The sequence below is a fragment of the Ixodes scapularis genome, unplaced genomic scaffold, assembly GCF_016920785.2.
Source record: "Ixodes scapularis isolate PalLabHiFi unplaced genomic scaffold, ASM1692078v2 PGA_scaffold1__304_contigs__length_218370807, whole genome shotgun sequence".
Taxonomy (NCBI): domain Eukaryota; kingdom Metazoa; phylum Arthropoda; class Arachnida; order Ixodida; family Ixodidae; genus Ixodes; species Ixodes scapularis.
This window is the reverse complement of record NW_024609846.1, coordinates 87,420,777-87,439,872: the sequence shown is the minus strand read 5'-3', so window position 1 is coordinate 87,439,872 and position 19,096 is coordinate 87,420,777.

Here is a 19,096-nt window from a genome sequence, read left to right as displayed (position 1 = left end):
CGGCAGTGATGGACACCTTCTTTTCGGACTGACACGTATTAGACAGTTTTAGTATAGCGTTGCTGGCTCTTACGTACGGAATACGCAATAGTATAGCGTACGCTAAAAATTACCTGCTCGGACCGAATTTAGATGTGCGTTACGTTTTCGAGTGAACACCGCGCATGATCTTGGTTAGATTTGCTAGAGCTGCAGAATTCCGCGTGCTTATAGCGCAACCATGCTCCTGTAAAGAAATATTGAAAATGAAAACGTGTCCAATGATTTTATTTCAAATTAAACTAAGCCGCAGCTGCCTCGTCAAGCGCGCTTTTCTGCGGGGTACAGAGGCTACGAGTAAAGGCCGGTTCAGACGCTTGCGTTTGAGTGCGTTTGACTGCGTTGCGTCGAGAACCGAAAGCGAGTCACCGGCACATCTGTGCTTCGTGTGAAGCGTGCAATCCAATTCAAAGAATCATCTTAGCACGCGATATAAGTAGCAGGGATGTCCTGGTTTCTCGCTGCCGCAACGCAGTCAAACGCAACTGTCTGAACCAGGCTTAAGAGTGCGTAGCCAAATTCGATCACGGAGCCTCCGTCAATCTTCCCTTTGAAACGGCACCTTTTATCAATGCTATCGCGGAATGAAATTCATGACCTACTGATGTCCAGTACATAGCGAGAACTTCGGCGATTTCTTTTAGAGTCGCTCGTCCGTCGGCGATGAACTGTGCGAATAGGCTTAGCGTTGAGCAGATCGCAGCGTTAACGCACATTCCAAGCGGCGAACATTTTCACTGTGCACTCCTTCAGCTGCACGGCGATTTGATTCGACCGCCGTAGGTCCCGGAAAGAATTGCCGAGCTGAACACCACGCAATTTCACGCAACACAGATCTTCGAAAACACCACGTCGCCTTTGCTGCGCCAGTCGAGGTAACCGCCATCTTGAAACTGGCGCTCTCGTTGGGTCCGAGATCTCTCGAGAACGTCCCGCAGAGCCCGCTAGCCCGCCACGCAAAATCCCCAGCGTTGCGTGCGTACGCAATACGCTAGCTCTTCTATTGCGTTCTGCGCACGCGCACTCCCGACCCGCAATTTTATTGCGTACGCAAGGCTTTAGCGTACGATCCACTAAAACTGTCTATTGTCTCTAGGGATGCCGCGAACTTTTTTCGAATCGAAGTTTCGATGATCGAATCAAGCGGTTCGAAAGGTTCGAAAGATTTCGATTTTTCGAATTGTCTATATCGTAAAATTCGACGGAGGTCGAATTTTCGAACTTGTTAAGCTAAGAAGTTCGACGCTTTTCGAACCGTCGAACTTATTACGCTAAAAAATTCGATCTTTTTCGAACTTTCGAACTTATTGCGCTGCAAGGTTCGATGCTTGTCGAACTTTCGAACTTGACTGACCAAAAAATTCGATAAATTTCGAACTTTCGAACTTATTTATCAAGAAAATTCGAAAAGTTTCGAACTTTCGAATTCTGAAAAGTCAGAAGTTCGACGAACTTCGAACTTATAGGGTAAAAGTTCGACGTTCGTCGAACTTCGAAAGACCGGCGGACGGTTTCATTTGATTTCAAGTAGTGGGGTACATTCGTAATTTTTTTTCTCGAACTTTTACACGCGGTGCTGCGTTCCTTACGAAAGACAATGTCATTTATTTCAATGTTCTGGCATGCTTAGGTTTAAAGAAATAAATCCCCGAAGGGGCGAGGACGGACGACGGGTTTTTGACGATTATCGTTTGTGCCAGATTTGAAGCAAGCTGCAGCCGGAGCTATTTATGGTAGATATCTTATACTTTTTTTTAAGAATGATCTGTGTATAGCGTAGGTAAGTGCCGTCTTAAGATGTGATTATTGTTATTCAACGTGAGTTTCGAAGAAATGTCCAAACATGTATCTGCATGCAATTATGACCTAAACTTGATATTTATTTTCGTGTAAGTTGTTTGAGGTATCGCATTTAAATTAACACCACAGACAGTACATATCATTGCCATCTGCAGAATACAAAATAATATATTTATTGTTTTTTCACGTTGAGGAATAAATTAACTCATGGCACAAGATTTCTAGTAGTGTTCAAGTTCAGCACGTCATTAAAAGAAAACTTTTTTTTTTTCGCTTCACGTTCCTGGGACGTGTTTCTTTTAGCATGTACACATTTTGGTAAAAGAAACTTGTTTCGAAGTTCTGAACCTCTGAATATGCAAGAATAGAACACTTCCGAATAATTCTTGATAGTTTTTTTTTTCTCCTGCTTTTTATTCCCGCATTTATTCTTTTTTTTTTTTTTTTCTTTTGTTACTATCGGCACAGGTGTTTAGGTCGAAAAGACAGCTTTGAACTTCCGAACCACTAAGCATGTGACGAGCAGTGCCTTCTGACAACGAGTTTCTAACAATGACCATCTACGCAACCTTTTATGCAGTGAAGAGCGACAGTAGCTATACATATGCATAAATAATTTCAGATTAAAATAAGCTCGACCACGCCCTCTTTCCCCGTATTGTTTTCTTTAACAGTCCGAAATACCTGCAAGGGGGAAAAGGAAACTGAAGCCCCCCCCCCCCCCCCCCCCCCCCCCCCCCCCCCCCCCCCGCTACCCTCTTTCCCCCCGTTTTTCCTCTTCCGACGCCACTTGTATGGTAGAACGCTCCTCCACTTCGAGTTGTGTCGGCTTTTGTGCTTTTTGCGACGCGATTCCTCCGTCCCAGAAAATAAACCTCCAGTACAATTATAAACTTCACCGGATCGGATTACTACCAGCGTGCAAGGGGTGGCAAGCTAGTTTGCCAGGTCGCTTCAAGGTTTCCCTGAGCCTCAACCTCCTGCTCGCCCCTGGCCGTTTCGAACTGGATGAGTCTCGTAAAACAGTGTGTTCGTGCAATCACTACTGCGTGATAAAGACCCCCCCCCCCCCCCCCCCCCCCCCGGGGGCTGGCGGTCACAATTCTGCACTGGCAAATATTCTAGCACGTCCGGGACACTCGTCGTCTCATTTAATTGCCTTACCAACTTCGCAGAATCTAGATATCACACCCTAACTTTTCTAAACTTGATTTTGTGAAAACAAGTGAGTCGTGAAAACGTTATTTGAAACTGAAACTCCAGAAAAACTTGAAAATCGGACTTCAAACTTTGAAAACTTGGATTAAAAAAAATTCAAAATATTCAGTTTTTTTTTTTTTTTAATTTAGCGTTAAAAGAGAATCGAAACTTTCGAACTTTTCGAACTTTATACCGAAAGAAATTCGAAATCTTCGAATTGTTCGAACTTCATGTCTATAAAAATTCGAAGCGTTCGAAGTTTTCGAATTTTTTTTACAAAGAATTTCGAAATCTTCGAATTTATCGAACCTGAAGTAAAAAAATATTCGAAATATTCGAATTCGAAATTTTAGAAACCGTGAAAGCTTCGAAATTTTCGAATTCGAAACTCCGCTGTGGACAAAAGTTGCGAATTTTTCGAAATCGAACCTCGGTCGGTACGAAAATATCGAAATTTTTCGAAATCGAACCTCAGTTCGCTTCGCAAATATCGAAACCTTTCGAAATCGAACCTAGAGTGGTTCGCGACATCCCTAATTGTCTCCGGCGATATGAGAGAACCACTGGGAGCGCGTGGCCGAGGCGGTGGCTGGCGGGGGCGCTGCGAGCGCTCCGGGCAGTTCCGTTCCGCTTCGAGGGGAGGACGCTCACTCGGGGCTCAGCTAAAGCGCGCGCTTATCAGTCTGTGCTGAGCCCCGAGTGAGCGTCCTCCCCTCGAAGCAGAATGGAATTGCCCGGAGCGCTCGTAGAGCCCCCGCCAGCCACTGCCTCGGCCACGCGCTCCCAGTGGGTCTTTCATATCGCCGGAGACTGTACCATCCCATATGACCTTTGCGTTAAACATTAATTACCGTTAATGTCCTTGTTACTGTTGTGTTAAGCTCCTGTTATAGACGCTTTACACACGCGCCACATTACAGCCGCTATGGCTGACCTTCTCTTGTCTTACCGAGATGCCGAGCAACTGAAACGGTAGTTGACGATCATCTACAAAGGCTGGTGCTTTAGAAAAGGACACAGTTGAACCTAATATGGCAATAACCTGGCCTGCAATGGTAATGATGAAGTGAAATAAGAGGAAACAAAAACTGAAGGTCAGTTATGGCGGCGTCCATGCACAGTTGCTGCAAAGCGTCTATACTGCGACACCTCAGGTACAGGCCAATGGCCTTTCTGTGGTGCTGCGACCCTCCAGGGTCGAATAAAAACTATCTATATACTCTAAAAAACACATTTGAACCAATAAACCCAAGGGCTTTCGGGCATTTTGGTTCCAGCACAGGTCAGAAATTGCCCAATGCACAGGTCAGAAATAGCCCAATGCACAGGTCAGAAATAGCCCAATACTAGCCAAATAGCCAGCTACCATTTTCTCCCGCCAACTGCAAACTAGCCCAATTTGGCTATTTATAGCCGAACCTGGCAACCCTGGTTCTTAGAGGCCTCTCGCCCCCTGCCCCACCGAGTATATCTCTCGATGGGCGAGGAGGTTTCTCCTCGCCTGCCACGGGGGCGCCTGCAGCGCCCTCCAGTGGCTAGGAGAGAAAGCGGCGCGTCGGGAGCCGAATTCGAGATCCCGATCGACCCCGCGGCAACACGACCATGTGATCATGTCGCGGCTAAGATTGGCGGAATGGTTTGATGGGCGCCCTCGTGAATTCACGGTGCGCCATACGCTATAAACGATGGCTCAAAATGAAGCTCACACACCGAACACATTTCGTTTAGGAGCTTATTTTTGCGATGCAAGTTTTGTTCCCAAACTTCTCTTTGTTCTTCCTCCTTAGGTACCGAGAACAGTGACGGCTGCTCACCTTTCCGACACCGATAGCTTGTCTGGCACCTCGGAGCAAAGCACAGGGGGGCTATGTTGCGCTTTTTGCACTCACAGGAGACTAGGGAGAGGGAAGTGACGTCAACGACACAGCAAACGCAGATTGGGTGTTGATTTTGTTTTCTTCTGTCAACATCCAATCTGCGTTTGCTGTGTCGTTGACGTCACTTCCCTCTTCCAAGTCTCCTGGGAGTGCAAAAAGCGCAACATAGCACCCCTGGCGTTGTTGACGTCGATTCAGCATGGCACTTCATTGGCCATAAACGACAGCAGACACGGGTAATACGGGGTAAAGATTGGTTGAGAACAAGAGCCACTTCGCGCTGCCAAACCGAAAACTGCAACCTGCTCGCCGAGGGCCTTCGGAACGCTCGGAACCAGTCGGATCCTCCAGCCCACTGCTCCAGCCCGTCCAACGAGGTAGAGGGGCTTAGAGCGATAAACCGGGGTTCCGGTCTGCACTCGAAAGTGACCCCCATAAGGCGGCTGCCATTGTACGCAAATTTGACCACACGTCACATGACCAAGCGAAATACGTGACGTCACAGGAAAGATGGCAGCGCCCATGCAGCGGCTGGCCCCAGCTGGGCCGGAGCTTGCCGGATGCTTTGTTGGTTGTCGTTCGTCTCGGCGAGTTGATTTCAGACGCGGAAGCCGTCATATGAAGCCGGTCGAAAGCGAGTTCAGAGTTCAGCGTGGTGTTTGACGGTGTGCATTTCGCTGGTGACCGACCGGGATATTGCCACGGAAGAGACAATCTGACCTGCGTTGCTCGGACTTCGGATTGATTCGGATACCGCTAGGATAAATTTAAGGCGACGTTTCTGTGCTCTCGTTGACCATCGTAATCTTCGAGGTTTGCAGTGAAGCGTGTGCAATATATTTGGATGCACAGTTTAGCGACGGAAAGTGCGTGAGTCGTGCTTGGCGGTGTGCAATCGTGGTGCAGCTTCGATCAAATGACCGAGGGCTCATTTCGGTTGTGCGGCGCACCGGAAGGCTGCCTTGAAGCTGGTAGTTCCCGTGCCGTGCTGAATGATGCTGTGCTGCTTACAAATTGTTCCGGCGTAGAAGCGCACTTTCACGGAGCACAGGTGTGCGGCGCACCGAAGAGCTGCCTTCAAGCTGGTAGTGCCTATGCCATGCTTTAGGTGATGCTGTGCTGCTTCCGAAATTGTTCCGGCGTAGACGTGCACTTTCACGGAGCACAGGTGTTGCAGTTGGTATTGATCCCGCTGGTCTGTCGCACGTTTCGTCAACACAAACGTTTCATCCACACTCGTTACGCGAATTGCAAGCTGTCCGGACATTTCACCGAGCGTGTTACGTACCCAGCTCACGCCGCTTTGTGGCAACAGTCTGCAGTGGCTCATTACCAGAAAAGTGGTCCCACATCCATTTCAGTTCAGTTCGTCCACGGCAGTCGCCAAACCCCGAAGGAGAGGATTTAGTCGGACAGAATGCCACTAAAGCAATGCAGTTTCCTCAGTGGTCAGGATAGATTCTCTTCTGCGAGTTTTGTTATACTGTCACGGATCCTTGTTCCAGTCCTATCTTCTATCAATATTCACTATTCCTGGGACACTGCAGGTCATGCTCAGCTGTAATCGTATGTTCTGGTGGAGGTGCTGGGCACCCATAGCTCTTCACTCTGTGTGAACCCGGCGGCTCTTCAGTCGAGTTACTCGATAATGGGACACGGCTGGCGGACTATCCTGCGTCTTATACCCCCGTTGAGCCGTAAGCAAAGTCCTAACCCGAGCCTGGCAGAACAACCGCAAGACGACCGACGGAGAATCGGAATAAGCGCTGTCGCTTATTCCGATTCTCCGAAGAAATCCCGGTCTCTGACGAGGCACTTTTCGCGCTCCATCATTGGCTCTCTCGCAACGTAGCGTCGGCAGCGCTGTCGCTCATTCCGATTCTCCGAAGAAATCCCGGTACGACCGAATACCACAAGGAGTAACCTCGGAAATACACCACGAAGCACCTGAAATCGGAGCCAGTTGCTGCTACCAGGAAAAACCACCGGAATTCGGTCTCCTGTCAGAAAATCCGAAGCTGACTAAGCCAACAATGACAAACCTGTAGCAGCAAACCGTGTCCCCTCCCACCATTGTTTGCATGCCCGTCGCAAATCACACTCCGACGCTTTTTCACGCAAGCTGTATGAAGACGTCATGGACTGGATTGAACAATATGACAGTGTCGCCCGCCACATTGGGTGGACAGACAACCAGCTCCTGCAGAACCTATACTTCTCCTGGAAGAAACTGCCGGCGCTGGTCTGAGAACCATGGATCCTCCTTAACGTCATGGGAAGTTTGCAAGATCGAGCTGAAGCGCGCATTCGTCAGCCACCATCAACGAGAGAGAGCCGCATTCTTGATTCTGTCCAGGACACTGCCCCAACGAGAGCGCCACCGCACTCATGGAGGATGTTTTGCGCTTGATCGAGCGCCCACACCCACGCCCACGCCGACCTTGATGCTACAGAAGACAAGAACCTAAGAATCCCATGCCCCTCACGTGAGGGACAACACCTTCGGCAGCCTTGTCCGCAACCCCCAACAACAGTCGAAGTGTTCATATCACCGAGGCTTCCAACATGGAATGTGCACTGCATACCCGAGCCTGCCATTATGAACAACTTCCCGGCGTCTCGACACTCGAGTTGTCCAGCTACTACTTCGACGCCAGCCTCCCAGGCATCCACGACATCATCCACGACGTTGTCTGGGAGGAGATCAGGAAGCTACTTCCTGCCATCAGTTGCCCGGCTTTTATTTTGATTGCCGAGATTGTTTCGGAACAAGTTTGACAGGTATTTCAACCGAGACTTCTGCGAGCGAAGCGGCATCTGACAAACCGAGGGCAACTTACGCCACAATGGCACGACGACCGCCACCGGCTGCCCCTTAGTATTCAATGCCAATTCAATGAGACACTCTAACGCCGAAGCATTCCTGACATCGTGTATAGGTCTGTGCTCAACAAAGTACACCGAGGAAAACGTAGGTGATGCGAATGTGCGACCGAAAACCACTTTGCTACCACTGCATGAAGCCGACCATGTCTACCAAAGCAGCCCGTACCAATGAATTGGTCTGCGAGGGTTCGTGCCAAACGACCCTCGATTACGTCTCGAGGAGCGACCACGGGAGATTAAGGATTACCTTCGGCGACCTTTGTCCCTGATGCCGAAGGTGCTGAATCGAAGATTCTGAATCCCTGATTACCCCGAAGCTCCTCATGTCCATCACCTCAACAAGAGGTAAGCACGACAAAGCAGGTGAGCGGCGATGCAGTGACAGTGGATTTGGTGTCGGCTGTCGTCCAAGGACAATACCTAAAAATTTGCTGACATCAATTTTCTGTGTCCACTCCACGAAGCACACAATTTCCAACTTTGAGGGAAAATTCCCCTGAGTGACTTGAAGGAATAGAATGGTTGGTTGCCCTCAAAAGTGAACTGTAAGCATCACCAGACTTGGATAGCAAACAAAAATTGTTGCCAGCTATCAAGTCAACGGTACAGGAAAAGGCACAGCCACGTAAGCAATACATGCCCGAGCTTGCTGCATTGATTCCGAAAACTACCAGGAAAATTTTGGGATTAGAAGCCAGCCCTGCAGCTTCAGTGCATCAGATGTCAGTGGCCGCACATGACGTATAATTACAAGACAGCATCAGTCGGTCAAAGTTGCCACTCGACCAAACTGAACACCGACGTGCCAGGAGCGTCATCCGACAACAAGGTCCACAGGTACTACGACTGAACGCCTGACACAAGACTGCCGCAGAAAGAACTCGTTATGGAACCATTTCCTAAGAATCAATAATTATGTAATCAAGTGGAAATAAACATATTTGATACACTAACCAGATAAACATATTTCCGCTTGCCTTCATGCCTTGAGAGTCTACACACCGAGAATTGTGTCCACTGCACGCTCTGGACCTTACGAGGACACTCGCATCTCTGACCCTTCAATATTAATTAAGGGGTCATACCAGACTGGCAGACTTCTTGCAAGGGGCTGCACTCGTTCAACCTTTCCTGAACATGTGGTGCATCCGAAAACCAACTTCAGTGATGTGAAAATGTTATTTATTAATTTATTCCTTCCAGGGGCCTTCGTAGGCATTGCAGAGAGGATACTTAAAACTACACACATGATAATAGCATTAAAGCACACTGCTGTAACTTGTTAATTGGAAAAACAAACACACCTCTGAACATACAGTTTAATAGTATGTGTTGATGCATTGTTATATAGCATGACACTTCCTATATGTATGACACAATAGACCCTTTGCAGAACCCCATCAAGCAACACAACTGTCACCATTTTATTTCGGCGTAAAGCACACGAATGGGCCCCAGTTCACGTCGAATGCTAATGCAGCATTCGAGTCCAATACGTGCCGAGCCGAATTCACAGGGACGGCGGACATAACATTCTTGTCGAACAAATGCCCAAAGTCTGAAAGCTTGGGGTAATTACAGTAGTAGCTACTGTAATTTGTTTCATCAGAATTTGGCAGACGGCAAAGGCTAAGGTCTCGATGAGTCAATACACACATTGGAGAGAGGCACATGACAACATGTCGCCAGAGTGCTCGTCTGCACAGATTTGTCACACACCTTCGCTCCGTCTCTCTGATTGGCTCGAGGGGGCTGTGGCGGTTGGCCCTTTTCCAAGTTACGGTGATGCGAAGTATAGACAGCCCACACTTTTAAAAAGAGTCTATTGAAGGGACCGAAAGGAATGGTAGTCATCATTTTTCAACAAGACTGCTCTTCAGGCAAGGGATGAACACAAATATGAATCATCTTATCCAGGTAAGTAGAACAATTAAATAATTGACCGACTAATACAATGCACTCTTGATGGAAAAGAGTATAGCTGCAATAAATCCTACAAAACAGAAAACATGCGCAGTTAATCTATGCATGCACCAAAACAGTTGTTCTTATAGCAAGTCGAATAGCTTTGAAGCAGGTGCCTGCAACGATTTATTCTTCCCCATACTCAATAAAACGCCATCCTCGTAGCTGAAAATAAGGGTGAACTTCGCACTCACACACACACACAAAAAAAGGAAGAAAAGCGATCGAATGTAGAATCGTGGATTAGCACAAAAGAATCGCAGGAGCTTCCTCGCTAAAAGTTGCTATGGTTGTTCGGTTACGGAGGGCTGAAACAACTTCCCTTAGGCCCTAACGCGACGTATACATTTCGCGTAGATTCTCAGATATTTCAACGTTCAAACAAAGCTAAGAGAATGCGAAAATTTCATGTTAAAAGCACTCAAAGTTCTATCGGTCCTCGGACACATCCCGGAATCCGAGCGCCGGTACGGCGATGCCGAGCTGATGCTGTCTCACAGGCGTTAATATCCAGATGATCCAGAGCGATCTTGCGCAAAAACGGTATAAAGTCTCATTCCTTCATATTTTCATATTATACCTGCGTCAGCGAGCACGAAGAAGCCCGAAGTCGTCGGAAAGCAGCTGCACATCACGGCTACCGCGCACCGAACAAACTCGCATCCGCCAGCTCTGGGCGCTGCCATCTTACCTGTGACGTCACGGCTCTTGGGAGGTCACGTGACGAGTGGTCACATTTGCGTAAAATATGGCGGAAACCGGGGGAGTGCAACTTCCGAACTTCCGGTTTGTCACCGCCCCTCTACCATGGAGAATAGAAGGGTAGGAGAGGCAACGAGGTAGAGGGGCTTAGAGTGATAAACCGGAAGTTCGGAAGTGGCACCCCCCCAGTTGCCGCCATGTTTTACGCAAATGTGACCACTCGTCACGTGACCTCACAAGAGCCGTTACGTCGCAGGTAAGATGGCAGCGCCCAGAGCTGACGGATGCGAGTTTGTTCGGTGCGCGACAACCGTGATGTGCAGCGGCTTTCTGACGATTTCGGGCTTTTTCGTGCTCGCTGACGCAGGTATAATGTGAAAAACATAAAAGAAGGAGACTTTATACCCTTTTTGCGCGAGATCGCTCTGGATCATCTGGATATTAACACCTGTGAGACAGCATCAGCCGTATCGCCGTTACCGGTGCTCGGATTCGGGACCTGTTCCAGGATCGATAGAACTTTGAGTGGTTTTAGCATAAAATTTTTGCATTCTCTTAGTTTTGCTTGAACGTTGTAATGTGTGAGAATCGTCGCGAAAGGGCCTAGGAGAAGTTGTTAGGGCCTAGGAGAAGTTGTTTCAGGCCTGCGTCACCGAATAACCATAGCAACTTTTAGCGAGGAAGCTCATGCGATCTTTAACCCCTTGTGCTAATCGACGATTCTACATTCGATCGCTTTTCTTCCTTTTTTGGTGAATGCGAAGTGCACACTTCTTTTCAGATACGAGGATGACGTTTTATTGAGTGTGGGGATGAATAAATCGTTGCAGCACCTGCTTCAAAGCTATTCAACTTGCAATAAAAACAATTGTTTTGGTGTATGCATAGACTAACTGAACCTTTTTCTCTTTCGTAGGATTTATTGCAGCAATACTTTTTTTCATTAAGAGTGCATTGTATTAGTCGGTCAATTATTTACTTGTTCTAATTACCTGATAAGATGATGAATATTTGTGTTCATCCCTTGCCTGAAGAGCAGTCTTGTTGAAAAATGCTGACCATTCCTTTCGGTCTCTTCAATAGCCTTTTTTGAAAAGTGTGGGTTGCCTATACTTCGTATCATTGTAAGCTGGAAAAGGGCAACCGCCACAGCCCCCTTGAGCCAATCAGATAAACAGAGCGAAGGTGTGTGACAAATCTGTGCAGACAAGCACCCTGAATGACATGTTGTCATGTTCCTCTCTCCAACGAGCATATTCGCTCACCGAGACTGTAGCCTTTGCTGTTTGCCAAGTTGTGATGAAACGAATTACAGTAGCTACTACTCTAATTACCCCAGGCTTTCATACTTTGGTCATTTGTTCAACAAGAATGTTATGTACGCCATCACTCTGACCTCGGCTCAGCGCCTATTGGACTCGAATGCTGCATTAGCATTCGACATGAACTGGGGCCCATCCGTGTGCTTTACGCCGAAATAAAATGGTGACAGTTGTGTTGCTTGATGGGGTTCTGCAAAGGGTCTATTGTGTCTTACGTATAGGAAATGTCTTGCGATATAACAATGCATCAACACATACGATTAAAGTATATGCACGGAGGTGTGTTCCGGAGAAGTGGAATGAGTGCAGCCCAATGCAACAAGTCTGCCAGTCTGGTATGTCCCATTAATTAATATTGAAGGGTCAGAGATGAGTGTGTCCTCAAAGGACCTGCGCGTGTGGTGAACACAATTCTTGGTGTATAAACTCTCAAGGCGTAAAGGCAAACGGAAATAGGTTTATCTGGTTAGTGTATCAAATATGTTTATTTCCACTGGATTACATAATTATTGATTCTTAGTTAATGGTTCCAGAACGAATTCTTTCTGCGACAGTTTCACGTCAGGCGTTCAGTCGTAATACCTGTGGACCTTGTTGTAGGACGACGCTCCTGGCACGTCGGTGTTCAGTTTGGTCGAGTAACAACTTTGACCGACTGATGGCGTCTTGTAATCATACGTCATGTGTGCCCACTGACATCTGATGCACTGAAGCTGCCAGGGTGGCTTCTAATCTGCAAAACTTTCCTGGTATTTTTCTGCATCAATGCAGCAAGCTCGGGCATGTATTGGTTAGGTGGCTGTGCCTTTTGCTGTACCGTTGACTTGATAGCTGGCAACAATGTTTGTTTGCTATCCAAGAATTTTCACTTCCATTTCGTAATGGAGATTTATTCTGCATCCCACGACTACTGCAACTTGTGCAAGTCTTGTGTGGCAAAGTGAAGTCTCGTGATGCTTGCAGTCCACTTTTGAGAGCAACCAACCATTCTAATTCTTAAGGTCACTGAGCGGCATTCTCTGTCAAAGTTGGAAATTCTGTGCTTCGTGGCGTGGACAAAGATAATTAGTGTCAGCAAATTATCAGGTATTGTCCTTGGACGACAACCGACACCAGATCAACTCTCCTTGCATGGCCGCTCACCTGCTTTGTCGTGCTTACCTCCCGTCCAGATGAAGTAGATCACGAGCTTCGGGGTAATGTCGGCACCAGAGACAAAGACCGCCGAAAATAGTCCTCAATCTTCCCCGGACGCTCGTCGAGACGTGGTCGAGGGTCGTTCGGCACGAACCCTTGCAGGCCAATTTATTGGTACGGGAACCTTAGACATGGTCGGCCTCATGCAGTGGCAGCAGAGTGGTTTTCGGTTGGCCATTCGCAGTACCTTTGTTTTCCTCGGTGTACTTTGTTCAGCGCGGACCTACACTGGTTCTTCCCGATGTCAGGAATGCTTCGGCGTTGGGGTGTCTCGTTGAATTGGCATTGAATAGTAACAGGTAGCCGGTGGTGGTCGTTGTGACTTTGTGGCATAAGTCGCCCTAGTTTTGTCATATGCCGCTTCGCTCGAAGAAGTCTCCAGTTGAAATGCCTGTCGAACTTCTTCAGAAACAATCTCGGCGATCAAAATAAAAGCCGGGCAACTGATGGCGGGAACTAGCTTCCTTATCTCCTCCCGGACATCGTTGTGAATGATGTCACGGATGCCTGGGGGGCTGGTGTCGAAGTTGCAGCTGGACGACTCGAGTGTTGCGACGCTGGGGAGTTGTTGATAGTGACATGCTTAGGCCTGCAGTGTACATTCAATGTTGGAAGCTTCATTGATATGAACCCGGCCTTCGACTGTTGTCGTGGGGTTGCGGACAAGGCTGCTGAAGGTGTTGTACCTCACATAAGGAACATGGGATTCTTAGCTTCTTGTCTTCTGTAGCATACGGGGTTGGCTTGGGTGCTCGATCATGCGCAAAACATCCTCCACGAAGGCAGCGACGCTCTTGTTGGGGCCGTGTCCTGGACAGAATCAGGAATTCGGCTCTCTCTCGTCAATGTGGCTGATGAACACAACACTGACACCATCACAATACGCACAGATTGTCAGGGAGCGCTACGAGCTTTCACACAAAACATACTCCCAGATCACACTCGCACAACACTCACTAAATACATGCACAAACATCCTACACTTCAGGTCCTCCTCGAGTGGATCCCGGGTCACCGGGGGATAGAGGGCAATGAACGAGCTCATGCCCTAGCTCGCGACCATTTAACACCGAGCAATCCCACTAGGTGGCCAGAGACCTACTGTCCCAGAGAGGCCAGAGCCGAACACCGGAAACAACGCCGCGCCCGGCTCAAAGAAGCCAAAGCTAACAGGCTTCTTCCTTCACCATCCCACACACACACTAGAGAGGACGCAGCCCTGATCCGTCAGGCACGCCATACAGCACCACATTGAAAAGAGGTCGGGCAAACCGGCGTGTCAAGTATGCGGCGGTTACCCCAACGCCTTTCACACTTACTGGGAATGACCTAGAGCCCTCTCTTCCCCCCATATTCTTACCCGATCTCACATCCCACCTTCCATCCGATATTCCTGGGAGAGCTGGACCGTTCCACCCCAGGAACTCCGCCCGACCCTGTGGCCATTGCTGGTGGCCCACATCAAACACATAAGGGGGTCCTGTCAACCGGACTCAGCACCGGGGTCCAGCCGGGCTCCTTAGATAGCGACGACTCGGACTAAGAGTTGTTTTAAAATAAAGTATTTCTCTCTGATGAACATGCACTTCAGCTCAATCTTGCAAACTTCCCATGACGTTAAGGAGGATTCGTGGCTCTCAAACCAGTACCTCGCAGTTTCTTCCACGAGAAGTATAGGTTCTGCAGGAGCTGGTTGTCCATCTACCCACTGTGGCGGGCGACACACTCATATTGTTCAGTCCAGCCCTCGACGTCTTATGCACCTTGCGTGAAAGGGCATCAGAGTGCGAAATGCGACGGGCATGCAAACGATGGTGGGAGCGGATGTGGTTTGCTGCTACAGGTTTGTCATTGTTGACTTAGTCAGCTTCGGTTTTACTGGCAAAAGACCTAATTCCGGTGGTTCTTGCAGGTAGCAGCGACTGGCTTGGATTTCAAGTTCTTCGCGGTGTATTTCCGAGTTCCGTCCTTGTGGTACTCGCTCGTCTTGCGGTTTTTCTGCCGGGCTCGGGATAGGACCTGGTTCACGGCTCGCTGGGGGTTTGACTCGGGATAATGTGCCACCCGTGTCTTGTTATCGGGCTACTCGGCTGGGGAGCCGCACGGTTACACACAGAGTGAAGGGCTAGGGGTAAAATGCGCAGCACCCCCACCAGAACATACAATGACAGCTGAGCATGGCCTGGAACTTTCCAGAATAGTAAATATTGACAGAAGGTAGGACTGGAGCAAGCATCCGTAAAAATATAACAAAACAGACAGAAAAGAGTCTATCCTGACCACTAAAGAAGCTGCACTGCTTTAGTGGCATTCTGTCCGAATAAATCCTCTCCTTCGGGGTCTGGCGACGCTGTGGACGAGCTGAACTGAAATCGATGTGAGACCACTTTTCTGGTAATGAGCCGCTGCAGACTGCCGTCGCAAAGCGGCGTGAATGGGTGGACTGGGTAGGTAACACGCGCGATGAAATGTCCATACAGCTTGCAATTCGCGTAACGAGTGTTGATGAAACTTTGGTGTCGACGAAACGTGCGACAGACTAGCGGAATCAATACCAACTGTAACACCTGTGCTACGTGAAGGTGCACGTCTACGCCAGAACAATTTAGTAGACAGCACAGCATCACCTAAAGCACGGCACAGGAACTACCCGCTTGAAGGTAGCTCTTCGGCGCGCCGCACACCTGTGCTCCGTGAAAGTGCACGTCTACGCCGGAACAATTTGGTTAGCAGCACAGTATCATTTAGCAACGCACGGGAACTACAAGTGGCAAGGCAGCCCTCCGGTGCACCGCACAACCAAAGTGAGCCTTCGGACACTTGAACGAAGCGGCACCACGATTGCACACTGCCAAGCACGACTCACGCAATTTCCGTCGCTAAACTGTGTATCCAAATATGTTGTACACGCTTTACTGCAGATCTCGAAGGTTCCGATGGTCAACGATAGCACAAAATGTCGCCTTAAAATTTATCCTAGCGGTGTCCGAATCAATCCGAGGTCCGAGCAACGTAGGGCCGATTGTCTCCTTGGTGGCAATGTCCCCGTAGGTCACTAGCGAAATGCTCACCGTTCCTCCGTATTTTCACGTTATGAAGTCGCTTTCGACCGACCTCACACAACCTCATATGACGGCTTCCGCGTCTAAAATCAACTTGCCGAGACGAACGACAACGAACAAATCATCCGACAAGCTCCGGCCAATGCTCCGGCCCAGCTGGGGCCAGCCGCTGCATGGGCGCTGCCATCTTTCCTGTGACGTCACGTCTTTGGTTTGGTCATGTGACGTGTGGTCAAATTTGCGTACAATGGCAGCCGCCTTATGGGGGTCACTTTCGAGTGCATACCGGAACCTCGGTTTATCGCTCTAAGCCCCTCTACCTCGTTGAGGAGAGGGCATGACGTCAGCCGCGTAGCCTCCGCAAGCCATGCTCCCTTGACGCCTCGCCTCTTTCGCATTTTCCTCCTTACTCTCATCACACCACGTGACCGTAGCTAGCCTTCGTCTAGCTATAGTGTACTAGAATACACCACAGCCTAGCCTTTGATCTGATAAAACCTACCGGACGGAGCGCGCGCAAGCCTGCAAGGATCCTCCTACAATCAACCATCCATCTCGCACGTGACATGTCACGCGCACCAATCGCCAGACAGATCTACGGTCACGCTGGGCACAAAATCGTTTAAACTTTTTATGACTAGGCTTCACCAATATTGCAATGTGCCCCCTCCTCAAGGACGTTTAAACAGACAGGACCCGGCATGACGTCAGCCTGAGTGAAGCCGGAAGAGGCGTTTAATCCCAGACTGCCTTGCGCACCCGTTCGGAGGCCGTGGGGTAGCGTAGAGCCACTCTATGTGGCAGCGTAGCTGCCAGAGTAGCGCCACGCTTTTCCCTGTGCCGCCTCTCACCGCGATTGGTCACACGCGGTACCATAGCAACGAGCTGAGCTGGCTCGGTTTCCTTAGCAACCGAGTGACTACTCGACACGTGACATCGCAAGAGCCGTGATGTCACCGGTAAGATGGCAGCGCCCAGAGCTGGTGGATACGAGTTTGTTCGGTGCGCGGTAGTCGTAATGTTCCGCTGCTTGCCGACGATTTCGGACTTCTTCGTGCTCTCTGACGCAGGTATAAGGTGAAGATCCAAAATAATGAGACTTTATACCTTTTCTGTGCAAGATCACTTTGGATATTAATACCTGTGCGACAGCATCAGTCATATCGCCGTAGCGGTGCTGGGATTCCTGGAATTTGTTCGAGGATCGATAAGACATTTTGCATGTAATTTTCGCATACTCCTAGCCTTGTTTGAACGTTGGAATGTCTGAGAATCAATGCGAATTTTATGCGTCGCATGTTGGACCTTGGGAAAGTTTTTTCAACCCCAGGTAACCGCGTAATCACGAACTTTTAGCGAGGAAGCTCCTGCGATCTTTACGTTTTGTACTAATCAACGATATTACGATAGAGCCTTTAGGATAACATTTTCGCATTTTCTAGCTTCCTTCAAAAGTTTTAATTTCTGAGAATCGAAACGAAAGGTATACGTCGCGTGTAGATCTTTGGGGAAGTTGTTTCAGCCCTGGGTCACCGAATAATCACAGCAACTTTAAGCGAGGAAGCGCCTGCGACCTTTAACCTTTTGTACTAATCGGCGATTTTACGAATTGACAGTTCTGAAGACTTTGACAAACGCACTTTCGTTGCAATGGCTTGCATTTGATCTCAGTGTTTTTTGGTGTGTTTTTTTTTTTTTTTTTCAAGTGACAAGCTGGCGTTTGCTCAAATGACGTATTTGAAATGACCTGCTCTATAAGAATGCATCAACACATACTATTAAATTTATATGCTCAGAGGTGTGTTCGTCTTTGTAATTAACAGGTTACAGACAATTATTTTTTACGAGTGTAATATTTATTTTCTGTAGTTGGGCCCGTTTTGTACTTATTAATGTCCATGTGTTATGATGCTATCATCATGTGTGTATGGTTCTAAACATCCTCTTTGCAATGCCTACACAAGCCAAAATGACGTCAGCCAACCCCAGCTCACGCATCTGACACGAAAACTGCGTCACTCGGACGTATGCGCTCGTCAACAATATACTCGTCGATGGACATTTGAATTCGGGTTCGTGGCCGATGAGTGCACATGAGTGCACTCGCGAATGACAAGTTCTATGGTGTGCTTAAAAAGCCCAGTGGAAGCTTGGGGTCATCGCATCGGTGCACTATAGCATGTCACGACCGCGTGATTCCACTGTTCTCTTTTGAGTTGAGGATTAAAGCTAAGGAAGAAGTTAAAGAATCCTTTCATGGCCCCTTTAACAGGGGTATGCGTGCTGTACACCAGATAAAAATATTGACATTTTGCATGCCGGTAAACTACCGGACGACCACTTGGCCTCTCGGCAAGAACACCGCATATCCGGCGGCCGTCTCTTTTGATGGCGTTAACAGTCCTCTGTAGACCACCGTGCTGTCCTTCTTGGTTGAACCCCGTCGACTGTTCATCGCCCAAAACGAGGGTGATACCGTCGTCGACGTCGCTCCTCGCCAGTCGGTGAGATAATCTCATCTTGAATGAATAATTGGGTCTTGAAGAAGTATGATGCTAAGCATACATTCTCTTCCTATGGGGCAGTCGAGCAGCAGTCATGCCCCAAGGCAATCGTCCTGTCGTGGCCGGCGTAATCGGATTTTGTTCCATAGCAGCGAAGTCAGAAAGTACAAGGATGGTTCGTTCGTTCCTCGAAGCGGCCGCCATCCCGGCGGCGCTGAAAACCACTCGCCTTGTCCGTGCACGCCGCAAATCGTCTCATTTCACAGAAGAAACAGGCACCGCTCCTCCAGATGCCCGTGCCGTGCCGCCATGCAAAGCGTCTTTTAGGTCTGTTACCACTTTTCAATTAACGAATGGAGATATCAACTAGATAAAGGTTGCCGCCCGGCGTCGCTAGCAGTACGGTTACCATAGAAACCTCCCAGGCCCAAAATGGAGATCACTATAGGCGCTTCTGACGTCGTGCATCTAGATAATTTTGCGTCGTGTCGCTACTCTGGCAGCTACGCTGCCATATAGAGTGGCTCTAGGGTAGCGCACCG